Source organism: Pseudoliparis swirei, chromosome 16 (assembly GCF_029220125.1).
Source record: "Pseudoliparis swirei isolate HS2019 ecotype Mariana Trench chromosome 16, NWPU_hadal_v1, whole genome shotgun sequence".
Classification (NCBI taxonomy): domain Eukaryota; kingdom Metazoa; phylum Chordata; class Actinopteri; order Perciformes; family Liparidae; genus Pseudoliparis; species Pseudoliparis swirei.
The window spans coordinates 13,467,797-13,479,757 of record NC_079403.1 but is presented as its reverse complement, the minus strand read 5'-3'; positions in this window follow the sequence as shown (position 1 = coordinate 13,479,757).

Here is an 11,961-nt window from a genome sequence, read left to right as displayed (position 1 = left end):
GCTGCACCTCATTCATCAGGCATTTAGGCTGTACTATGTATTCACTGTTAAACTCACATAGCATAGACATTCAGTTCAGTTACAGTACATCTTGCTGTGTTTCTGAGATCAATTGTATCAGTCATAACCTGGGATCCCTTGAGCAAGGCACTTAATGCTTATGTTTAGTCACTGATGATAAAAACAGATGTCTCACTAGGTTTCAATGTGAGTGCCTGTATGAATGGAAAACAGAGTGATAGTGAGCAATAACATCTCCACCAATACCATTAACTTTTTTTTTGAATGAATACAGGTTAAAAGAAGCACATTGATACATTTTGGGTGAGTTTATCATAACTCCCTCACATATATTGGTATTTATTCTCATGGGGGGTAATGATGGATCATCGCTTCATCAGTTCCGTGCAGTTGCCATTACGTAAATATTACCACCCACCATTAAATTGCTAGCATGTGCAATCAGCAGGGACATCTGGAGATTACAAGCAGTGTGGTATCATCACAGCATCATACAGCGCTACGCAACAGTGAGTTACCACCTACCTTGAGTCCAATTGGGTGAATTTGTTCTAAAATGATAAAACAACTGCCAGAGAAAATAACACTATGCAAAAAAATACTTGATGGTATGAATTTAAAACAGAAAAAAATATATAGTTGAACATGACTGTGAAATTATCTTGGGCTTCCAGCCTCCTGATTATTATGGTGTTATTACCAATCATATATATATTATATATATATATATATCGGGAAATGGATTTTCCTCTCACCTCAAAAGTAATTCTAAAGGTCTCCATCTTTCTTGAGCCGTGGTCACTTTTCCATTAGCACTGAAATTAGTCGTCAGGCTTCCCAATTGGAATTACCTGGGTGAAGACATTACCATCATTGGTGAAAATATATGACATTGTCATAGTTTTATTAATAAAAAGATCTGAGGGCAAGGTGCTGGTGAATGGGTGATATTGAAATTGAAAGCTCTGATATGAGGTAAGTTTGAGTTCATGGTTGAAATAATGAGGGTGTTAGGTGAATTAATATTTCGGAATGTGAATACATGAATGTGAAAATTAGCTCCTTTACATTCATATCTACCAAATATATACATATTTTAAAACGTGAGATGGCTTGGTTAAAGCTCTGAGGAAAATATTGCTGTGATTTTGAAAAGATTCTGGCGACCATTACACATTTTTTCCTTTCGAGTAATGTGCCTATCTAAAGTTCAAGGGGCTAAGTACTATATTTTGAAAAGGAAAATATTATTCTGTAACAAATAAACAGACCATTGGATAATTTTCAGTTTCATTTTTCTTAAAAAAAGCAGCCAGAAGCAGTATTGACTTTTCATCTCTTGAGCATATTTTCTTCATGTTGCACTCTTTCTCAGTCAAAGTAAGCCACTTCAATGAATACATAACGTTTTGTGTTTAAACCGCTATCGGTTGATCACAAAACTACAGTTAAACCAACAAGGATGATAAATGATTAAATTATTCATCCATATTGTTGTTAAATTGGTATAGTAGGGTCAATCCAATGTCAAAAAGTTTTAACAATACTGGAATGTATGTTTTATGTAATCAATGGCTAATTATATTGGCTGCACTGGAGAGATTTGGCAGGAAGATGGGGGCGGAGAGAAGAGATGTGTGTGTGTGTGCTTGTGTGTGTGTGTGTGTGTGTGTGCTTGGAGGTAGGGGTGCTGGGGTCCTGGAAGAGGTGGGAGATTTTAGATTTAGGACTGCAGCAGCACAAGGGCAAAAGGGCAACTTCCCATATTTGGAGGTAACCAGCAGCCAGCCAATCATCACGGATTAGGAGGCATCACGACCTTCAGCCTCCAAAGAGAAGTAAATTCTGGGAGCAAATAGTGCATACGTGCAGCCCCCCCCCCACACACACACACAGACTTCCTCTCACACACACATACACACACACACACATTAGTTGAGAGTAAGGACAAGCCGGTAAAGAAAGCCTTGGATTTGCTACTATAAATCCAGCTTATGGACGAATAGCCACCACAAACAGAGAAAATGCCTTCACAGCAGAATCACAAACGCTGAGTGTTAGCAAGAGCAGGAGAGTCTGTTCCGGACTTTGCGGGTGAGAGTGATAAAGACTGGAGTGATGACAAAAGAGGGTGGGCATTTTAAGTTTAAAAAAAAGATAAAGCTTTGACTGCATGAGAGAGATCCGGATTTACCCTGCCTACCTTATTTTGGGCAACATCGTTTGTAATCATGCCATGGCCTCTCCATCTTTGTTGATGGAGTGAAAACCATGCAGATGTTTAAAGAAGACTACAGCCATGCTCATATTTTGGGCACAGCATTACTGGTTTAGTATGTTGAGTTTGAGAGGCTCAGTAATTCTGGGAGCTCTGTCGTCCGGGGCATCAGCCCCTAGTAGGGTGTTCCAAGGCAATCAGGTCTCAGGGGAGAGCACAGATTAAACGGTTCAAACAACCCTGATGTATACTGGCCCACAGACTTTAGCCAGCGGGTAGTGGGGAGTCAGGCTCTGACTAGTGTTTGTGCTTATGCACCAAATAGCAGTTCATAGTATCCGGCTTGCTTGGAGTCCGTAGGAGGGGTCCTGGAAAGAGCGCATTCTGCCGACTCCATAGTTCCCCTGGGAGACTTGAATGTGCAATGCAATGAGGAAGAAACCTGCCGGTGGATGATTGGGAGGAACGGCTTGCCCGATCTGAACCCGAGTTCAGTCTTACTGTTGGACTTCTGTGCTGACCACGGTTTGTCGATAACAAACACCATTTTTTAACATAAGGTTCTCATAACTGTACCTGCTACTAGAACACCTAAGGACGGAGTGTGAAGCGGCGGGGATGCACCTCCAAATCTGAGGCCATGGTGCACTGCCGGAACCGAAGGAGTTCAAGTATCTTGGGGTCTTGTTCACTGGTGATGGTAAAATGGAGCAGGAGATCGTAAGGCGGATCGGTGCGGCTGCAGCTGTAAAGCAGGCGCTGCAACGGACCGTCTTGTTGAAGAGGGAGCTGAGCCGGAAGGCAAAGTTCTTAATTTACTGGGCGGTCTACATTCTGATGCACACCTATGGTCACCCACTCTGGGTTGTGACTGAAAGAACAAAGTCGCGGATACAAGCGGCTGCAATAGGGTAGCCGGGCTCAGCTTTAGAGAGGGTAAGGAGCTTGGACATCGGGGGGAAACTTGCAGTTAAGGGCTACTCCTTCATGTCAAAAGGAGGCAGCTGAGGTGGTTTGGGCATGCCTCCTTGGTGCCTCCCACTGAAGGTTTTTTTTGGGCTGGGTTTACCCAACTGCTAGGAAAACCTAAGGAAAGACCCAGAAAACACTGGAGGGATTATATCTCTCAGCTGGCCTGGGAACGCTTTGGGATCTCACAGAAGGAGCAGGAAAATGTTGTGGTCTGGGTCAGCCTGCTGGGCTTGCTAATACTGCGACCCGATCCTGGATAAGAGGATAAGAATTGATGGATAGATGGATGTTTACCATGTTCATCATTTTGGTTTAGCACATCAGCATGCTGACATTTGCTAATTGTCACTCGTAGAGCTGAGGTTGATTCCAGGTATTTGGTCATCAAGCAACATCTTGGCACATTTTGAATTCTGACTTGATAAAGGCGCTACATGAAAAGCTAAGGTATCACCTTTTTACAATTCATCCTGAGGGGACATATTTGTCTGGACCAGATTTCATAGTATTCCACCCAATAGTTGACAAGACACAAATCACCAGCGCCGCCGCTCCCTTAACGCGCACTACGCACTGTGCGTAGGGCACCAAGTCCTGAGGGGGCACCAAAAAATAGGCAACAAAAAAATCCTCATAGTTATAATAATTATAATGCTGATATTATTTGAGTCTAGCAATATTGGGCACCTTTTAGGCATGTATATCACAAAACAGGCAGAACAAGAGATATATTTAATTGCTTAGCCCCCCCCCCCGTCGCCGCGGGGTGCCCTTTCCTATCTCAGGGGGGCATCATGAAGGAGTTATGCTTAGGGCACCAACATGGCTAGCAGCGGTACTGCAAACCACAAACATGAAACTCATGGTGGTGCTACAGGAAAAGTGAGGGGCCACATGAGTGATTAATATACATCATATGGGAACAATAAATGTCTCTAAAGTTGTTGCACCAATCCACAAAGTGAACTGTCGTTATCCTATAGTTTACGTAACGTCATGAGTTTGCTTCTTTTTCATTTGAACGAGGGACATCCTCGTTCAAATCTGACGGCAATCGGCCTTCTAATTCCATTTTGATTAGCCATCTCTTAGTGCCACACCTGCTCGGACACGCGCTACCGCCCCACCTCCTCGTTAGGGGGAGAGCGTTCCATCATTAACGAGGCGCCCAATAACCACAGTGACCTGGCAACATATTCCCAAAACATTCCATCAGTCAGTAGAGCGTGTGCATAAGATCGTTAAGGGAACACTCATTAATTACAAGGCGATGTGATTGGCTAAGTTTGGGGTCGCTGTGGCACTTGAGATGATAAAAGATATGACTAATGTGATCAGTCATTTGCATTTAATAGTAGGCTACTGAGATGAAACATGCTTTATAATCATCTCATCGCAAGAGAAGGGTGAAGTGAGAAGAACAAGCTAACGCAAATATGTAAAGTTATATTTTAAAGGAAAGGGAGGGAGGGAGCATGAAATAAAAAATCTGAAGAGATCATATAGAGAAAAACAAAAGCAAGGAAGGAGAGCAAGAGAGGAGGAGAGTACATGAGCTAGACAGCTTTTTATTACAGCTCCTTTGGAAACGGTTATGTTCTTTAAAATAATTTGAGAAGAAGCGTTTCACAGTGGTGCCGTTCAACTCCCGCCAGTGCCTCAAGAATCGGATCGTGTATTTGAATTTTATGGTTTTGTACTTTTGGTAGAGAAGAGAACTTGATGCAGTGTGAAAAGGAAACTTCATGTAGGCGCTGTGGCTTAGTGTGTTGAAGCCCGTGTTTGGTGAACACGAAGTACTGGGTTCACACCGTGGTATTGAAAAAAAAAAACTTGGAAAAAAAAATAAATCAAGCCCCGGCAGTGACAAAAAATTGTGTGGATTGCAATAAATAGGTCTAAAACATATGTTTATTGTGTTTGACTGTTCAGTACTGTTCATTACATTAAAAAAGCAGACATAAAAGTAACTTTTCCTAGTAACTAATTACTTTTGATATACAGTAACTGGTAAAGTAATTAAATTACCTTTAAAAGAAGTAACTAGTAACTGTAACTAATTACTAATTTTCAGTAACTTGCCCAACATTGAATGAGATGAAACATCTCTTGCTTGGACCAAGATGTCATTCAGTCTGCCAGCCCAGAGAGTGAGCCCAGTTAATCTGTTTTTTCTTTCTTTCTTTACTGTACTTCCTTTGCACACATATTGCAAAACTGCACATGAGTAGGACTAACACCCAAATAAGGAGAATCAGTCAGTAAATAAGCTTAAAAACAATTCTCCCTTAGAACATAAAAACAGACAAATCTCTTAAAATGTCCATTCATGCACAGCCGTTTTATATCGGTAATTATTTTCTTGGGGTAATCAGGGGAAAGCCCCGTTGTGTTCTCAGCAATCCTTTGGACGACTGCTAAAATACATACGCATGGCTAGTTAAGTAATTGTTAGGGTTGGGATTTGAGTCACAAAATGTGTTTTTTGTTTTGTCCTTTGAAAAGATTCTGATGAAAGAGAAAACTGGTGGTTGCATATGAATATCTATTTTAGGAGACCAAGATGTTACAAAACTAATGGGAGTCATCCCTTGAGGTCGAAACTCTGACAATCCATTTGAGACATTAAAAGTGAGTGTTTAGGGCTCCCACTAGAATTCAGCCCATAGTCAGCTGCTTATTTTGATCCATTCTGTGCCGGAGACAGCCTGTGAATGTGAAGTTGATTCATTTAAACTGAGAGAAGCAAACTTTTGAGTGGGAAGGTGAGAGGACCAGGAATGAATAGCAGACTTGTGAACTTGTGAGATAAGGTATCGGATCTCAATCGCTTGTATTGCTCCTCGCTCTGCCTCTCTCTTTTCCCTTTCTCCTCTCTTCCGCTGCCCCTCACTGATTCCTTTAGGCCCATTTAGTTAATTAAGGCCATGAAATGTTTCAGAAACCAATTATGCTGTGACATTATTAAAAGCCCACCCTGCCTTGTAAGTGTAGATTGTGTCTATCTCCTGTCTCCCACCAGAAAGGAAACTTGTCTTACCTGAGCGTCCATTGAAATAGAGTTTGGATTCATACAGTGAAACGTCACATCAGCAACTTTGAGTTTATTTTGTCTGTTTTCTTTTTCACTCCACGTGTGGGTCCACATTCACTTGTATTGCTATATTACTAGAGAGCTCAACATTTTTTGCAAGTGGATTTTCTATTAGGGATAAGGGCCTGACATCAGATTACAGACCATGCTGGGGCAGATAGGATCCCTGATTAATTAAGGGGAGCCCCGTGGTTGGGGAGGACCAGTAGTTGAAGATTTTTAAGAAATCCTCTGAAACAGAATCAATCTGACTCGAACCATTAATACCCTCAACTGATACAGTCATCAATGTACCTACCACTGCTTATAGATACCTGTATATGCAAGGCACTGCAATAACCTACTGTTGTATTTAAGAGAATTACATCATATGATATAATTGAACAAAGACAGTGCTGTATGTGCAAGCCTGTGATAAATGTACATTAAAAAGATCCAAATTCCGAAGGGGGAGTAGCAAGCAGATATTCACAGAAGTACAGATGTTGATTTTCCTACTTCTCGTGCTATTTTTAGAATATGCAAATTTTCTGTGGAACGATTGACACAAAAGGTCGTTAATTAGCATAAGTCAATTCCACTGAGCTTCTTTTTGGAGTGAAATGTAGTAGCATTCTCCAGAACCTCTTCTCCCTGTACACCGACCATGCAAATAAAAGACGGATATATGAAATGGTTCCTGCTTTTTAAAATCTCAAATACTATATGCGACCATATTTTAAGTGGACATTTAATGATAATCTATTCATCCATTCAATTTCTCAATTGTTTGTTTAGGGTGATGGGAGACTGGAGACTTTCCCAGTGGTGTGTGAAGAGGAAGAACCCCGGACAGCTCACCCTCTCCACCGCGACATGTTGTAAGTGTATCTGGGACTCTTGTGGCTGAGCAGGTAAAGCACAACTCTTTCTACAGGGGGTTCATACTTACTGTAATTGAGATAAATTCAAGCTGTGAAGTAATTGGTCTAAATGTCACATGATACAGCACACTATTGCTGACATTTAGAAATGATATATTGTGGCCTTTAATGAATATTTTTTTGTTGGGCTTCAACGTTAAAAAAAACATTAAATTCCCCGAATAGTAAATTACTTTTTTTAGATGAAAAAAAATCACACATACATATAAGAAAAAACGAGCTGAAAAGAAAAGAAATCCAGCAGGTGCAGAGGGAAAAGAGTGAGTGGGAGACCACAGTCATTTTGTAATGCATTTCAAGAATATCACTGAAAAAGAAAATCACAAAGCGTATTGCACGGGACGTTTGTCGTTGTTTGTGTGCAATGGGGAACACAAAAAAGACTTGGAAAACAAAGAACAGTACAGGTAAGTTGATGTAATATGTCGACTCTATTGTTATATTGCTAACATTAAATGAGCACGTTAACACATCTGGTAAAGATAAAGCTTAACTGGAGTGCTGACAGCCGATCCTCAGTCTAACGTTACAGCACAAATGTGTTTTTCAGGATTTATTACTGGTCCTGAGAAGAGACTACAGGTAACTTGAGGTGTACCACTGAGAAATAGGCTAGTTGTGTTTTCTGTAAAGCTTCGCTATATCATTTGAGTTTATGAATGCAATGGACTGAATATACATATGGATTTTGACTACACTTACAGGTCAACATATACAATCTAATGTATGCTCACAGCACATGTGCTACACATATGTTATTGTATGTCATATTATGTCATATTATAGCTGTACTTTTATTTCCTCCACCTATTTTAGTACGATAGTGTCTTGCAGATATATATGAAGGAATAAGGAGGAGAGCAACCCCCTGTTAACATTTTATATATTTGTAATTCTTTGAACTGTACATTTTTCACTTCTAAAACTTAGAAAAGTATCAGACTGATTACTAATCACTTTTACTTTGATATTTTGATCAGAGTGCAGGGTGTGAACTCTATTGAGACACTTCCAGAGGATCTCTGTCCAGCCCCCATCAGGCTGTTTGGTGACATGATGAATTGGTGTTGCTTTCAACTAATTTGAGCCCAATCCTCCTTCCTCTCTTTCTCCTCTCTCCTCTTCCATTCGCCTGTCTATCTTGTCCTTTTTTCTTCCTCACCTTTTATTCCCACATCTTCTCCTTTCTCTTTTATCTTCCTTTTTCCTTCTCCACCTACCATATCTTCTCTCATTTCTATACCTCTTTTTAAATCCCTGGCATAAGTCTTGCCATGTTAGTTCAGGCTTCAACCTCTTTTCATATATTCGAGGTGTTGATCCTGGAGGGAATGTCTTGCAAGTTGCATTTGCATGTTTGGATTCATGACTGTAACATAGCCATCATCTGCAAAAAAACACAATTAACAACATTGCAAGATTTCTTTGATGCGTTTGAGAAAATTTTGTTTTATATGTGAAAACACTGCTATTCATCTTTTAAATTATTATGTTGCCATGTAAACCCTTTTTAAGTTTGTGTGTTGTGTTTAGAGGAAAACAAATCTAGTGAATTCTGTGACTTGAATAAAATCAATGACAATTCATGTACAATCTTTTTGTAACATCATAGTGTGGAGTCGGCTGTGTAAAAGCATCATTTAACTTGTGAAATGTGGCATTTTTGTTTTTAAATGTCTTTGGCTCAGAACTTCAGAGCTCCCCTAAAAGGTGTATATGTGCAAGTAAAGGACATCTTTGACTGCAGTGAATTCACCAAGACAGCAACTCTACATCCTGACTACATACTGGTTGACTTTGTCGAACAATATAAGGACATGCTTAGCTCGGGTCAAAAATCTGCTCAGGTCATTTAAAACTATTTCACACATGCAGGACGTCAACACTTTGCTATTGCCATTCCAATTGTCTTTCTTTCGGGTCGTCTGTAGCTCAGATGTGATTGGTCGTACCATAACCACAAGGTACCCGGTTCGACCCCCGCTCTCTCCACAGTTGCATGTTGAAGTGTCCTTGAGCAAGACACTGAACCCCCAGTTGCTCCCCGGGCGCTTCACTGTAGCCCACAACGCAGAGAAGAATTTCCCCACAGTTCATTAAACCACCAGTTCACATGTTCATACTGAATCAGGGTGCATGCAGGGCTCGTGTAAGGGTGAGCATGAAAAAGATTCTGTCGTAATTTATTAACCGGTTGCATATTGTTTGATGATGCTCAGTTTTAACGAGTTGTACGCAAAATATGTTGAAACCCTGAAACCCTGTTTTAAATCCCATTTCTGCTTCAGAGGGTTTGAGATATTGCAAAAGTGAATACATGTTTTATGTGTGAGCTTTCTCTGACCTGAACTGGGTGCTTTCTTTTCCCGAGGACTGCTCTGTTTTCATCATTTGACTTGACTATGGGCTATACCCCTTGGTGTAAACACGGCAGGATTAGTAGTAAACAGTTTATTGTTTGTGTTGGCCACTAAAGGAACCAGAGATGGTCACTTAAACAACACATTTTATCATCACATGCACTTTGAAAATGTAGAGCCTCCTGTCATACGTGAGAAACCTCCTTTCCCCTTTCATTATCAAGAGGATGTTTTTGAAAACTTTAAAATAAAGCTTTTTCCACTGCTCTGACTGTGTTTGACACAATAACTTGGTAAGAGGAGATCCTTGTGGAATTGTGGAAGAGGGATGTGTGTGTTCCTTTTATTTTTCTTTCCTCACAGCAGTGTATCTCAACAGACCATGCCTGAAATCCTCCCTGGGGTAAAATGTGGTCACATTATTCTCCAACCCTCACATTTTATCGGGTACTTCAACAATGAATTCCCCCGAGATTGCCTTGTGTGTATATGTAATCATTTCCTCTACAATGTATATTGAATACAATCCAGTGTTTTAACTTCAGTTAGAGTCCACCGTGCTGAGTCAGAAGCCGTAATAATGCTCGTTATCACCACAGTAACTTCCTCTCATAAAACATACCAGATATTCTAATCTAAAGCTTGTTCATGTTCAGAGAAACTCTTCTTAAGAAAAGTGTTTAGCCCAACAGACATTTCCTCATATTGTTTGTGAGAGATAATGATGGCACCTTTTCTAATGATCCCACAAACATTAAGTAACATCACCTCAGAGTCTCTCTCTCTCTCTCTCTCTATCCCTCTCTCTCTCTTTCACTCCAGCAGTGAGCCAGCCAGGATAGCAGCCGCCTGTAAAAACCGGACCTTTATCTGATGCGTTTTACTGAACAGAACAGTCTTCACCTGGAGATTTATCCCTTCTATCATCAACTTTATTGTTCAAAATCTGCGGGCCATCAGTCATCACTGTTTTATATGATATGAGTGATGGATGTAAATTACGATGCATGACATACTGACAAACCCATTTGCTGTCTTTATGGAAAAGACCACTGTCATATTGAAAAAGGTAGTGGTGGGGAGTGGCTGTGTGTGTGTGTGTGTGGGGGGGGGGGGGGGTAGGGGAGTAATCAACAAGCAGGGGAGGGAGACACCGAAAAATGACAGAAACAGACAACAACAAAAATGGAGAGGAAAAAGATATATGAGGCGTATTCCTTGACATATCCTCAGCTGCAGATAAGAAGTCATACTTGATGTTGTGGCACTGTGGATGACAGTTTCAGCCTTTCCGTTGCCCGCTTCACTCCTTTGTTTAGATTGAAATATCTCAACCACTATCTGGAACAGAGATGTTGGTCACCACAGGATGAGCTGACAACAGGGATCCAAACATCGTCCAGTCCACATGTCTAACTATCATTGGTCAAGATACTGAAGCCCAAATTGCTCTCGGTGTAGGAGTGAGCACTTTGTTTGGTGGTCTCTACCATCAATGTGTGTGTGAATGACTAAATATTGGCCGCACAATATAATTGCAAGTCCATATTCCATTAAGATGAAAGACATTTTAGCATACATGAGGAAAGCGTGCTGCTTTGATAATGAATCCTTAATTTTAAGAAATAAGTGAGACATTACAACCAGCTGTCTTTTATGAATCCCATTTTTAACTAACCATTTTCTTCATTTTGAAAAATGCTCCCTGCAGTAATACTCACGTATTATCTTTATGACGGATGAAAGTAACTCACACATGACAGACACGATAGTGACACATGCGGACGGGCAGATATGGAGGGCAATTACTCATTATGGAAACATATTTATATCTTCTGAAGGATTCTTTCCATATTCATATAGCAAACATCCTACAACCATAATCACCATCATAACAATAGAAAACAGATGTGTACAGTTCATCATTTCTCACATACTGTCTCTGCAGTTCAGGGGGAGATTTAAACTGAGGCATACACATATGGAAATGGAAATACCTAAACATGTTGAACTAAAGTCTTCTAGAGATGGTCATCCACAGTAAGTTCCTGTGAACCAATAGTTCAGTCTGAGGGAACTTAGTTCGACTTAAGAAATTTTTTTGGAGGAACATTCTTAATAATGAACAATAATGATTACACCAAAGTGTCTAATGGTGGCAGAAATGGAGCCACATTTAGTTCAATACTTAAAGATGTCCTATCTTGCGAACATATATGTCTGTCACATTTAACACCGAGCTAAATAACAAGTATTTTCCAGCCCTCAATCCCAATTTCCGGAATTACTTGAAAATAACTGTATTGTAGATGTGCTCCATAAACAGCTAATCTTGTGCAATCTGGAAGCAATTAAACTGACATGTGCTATGTT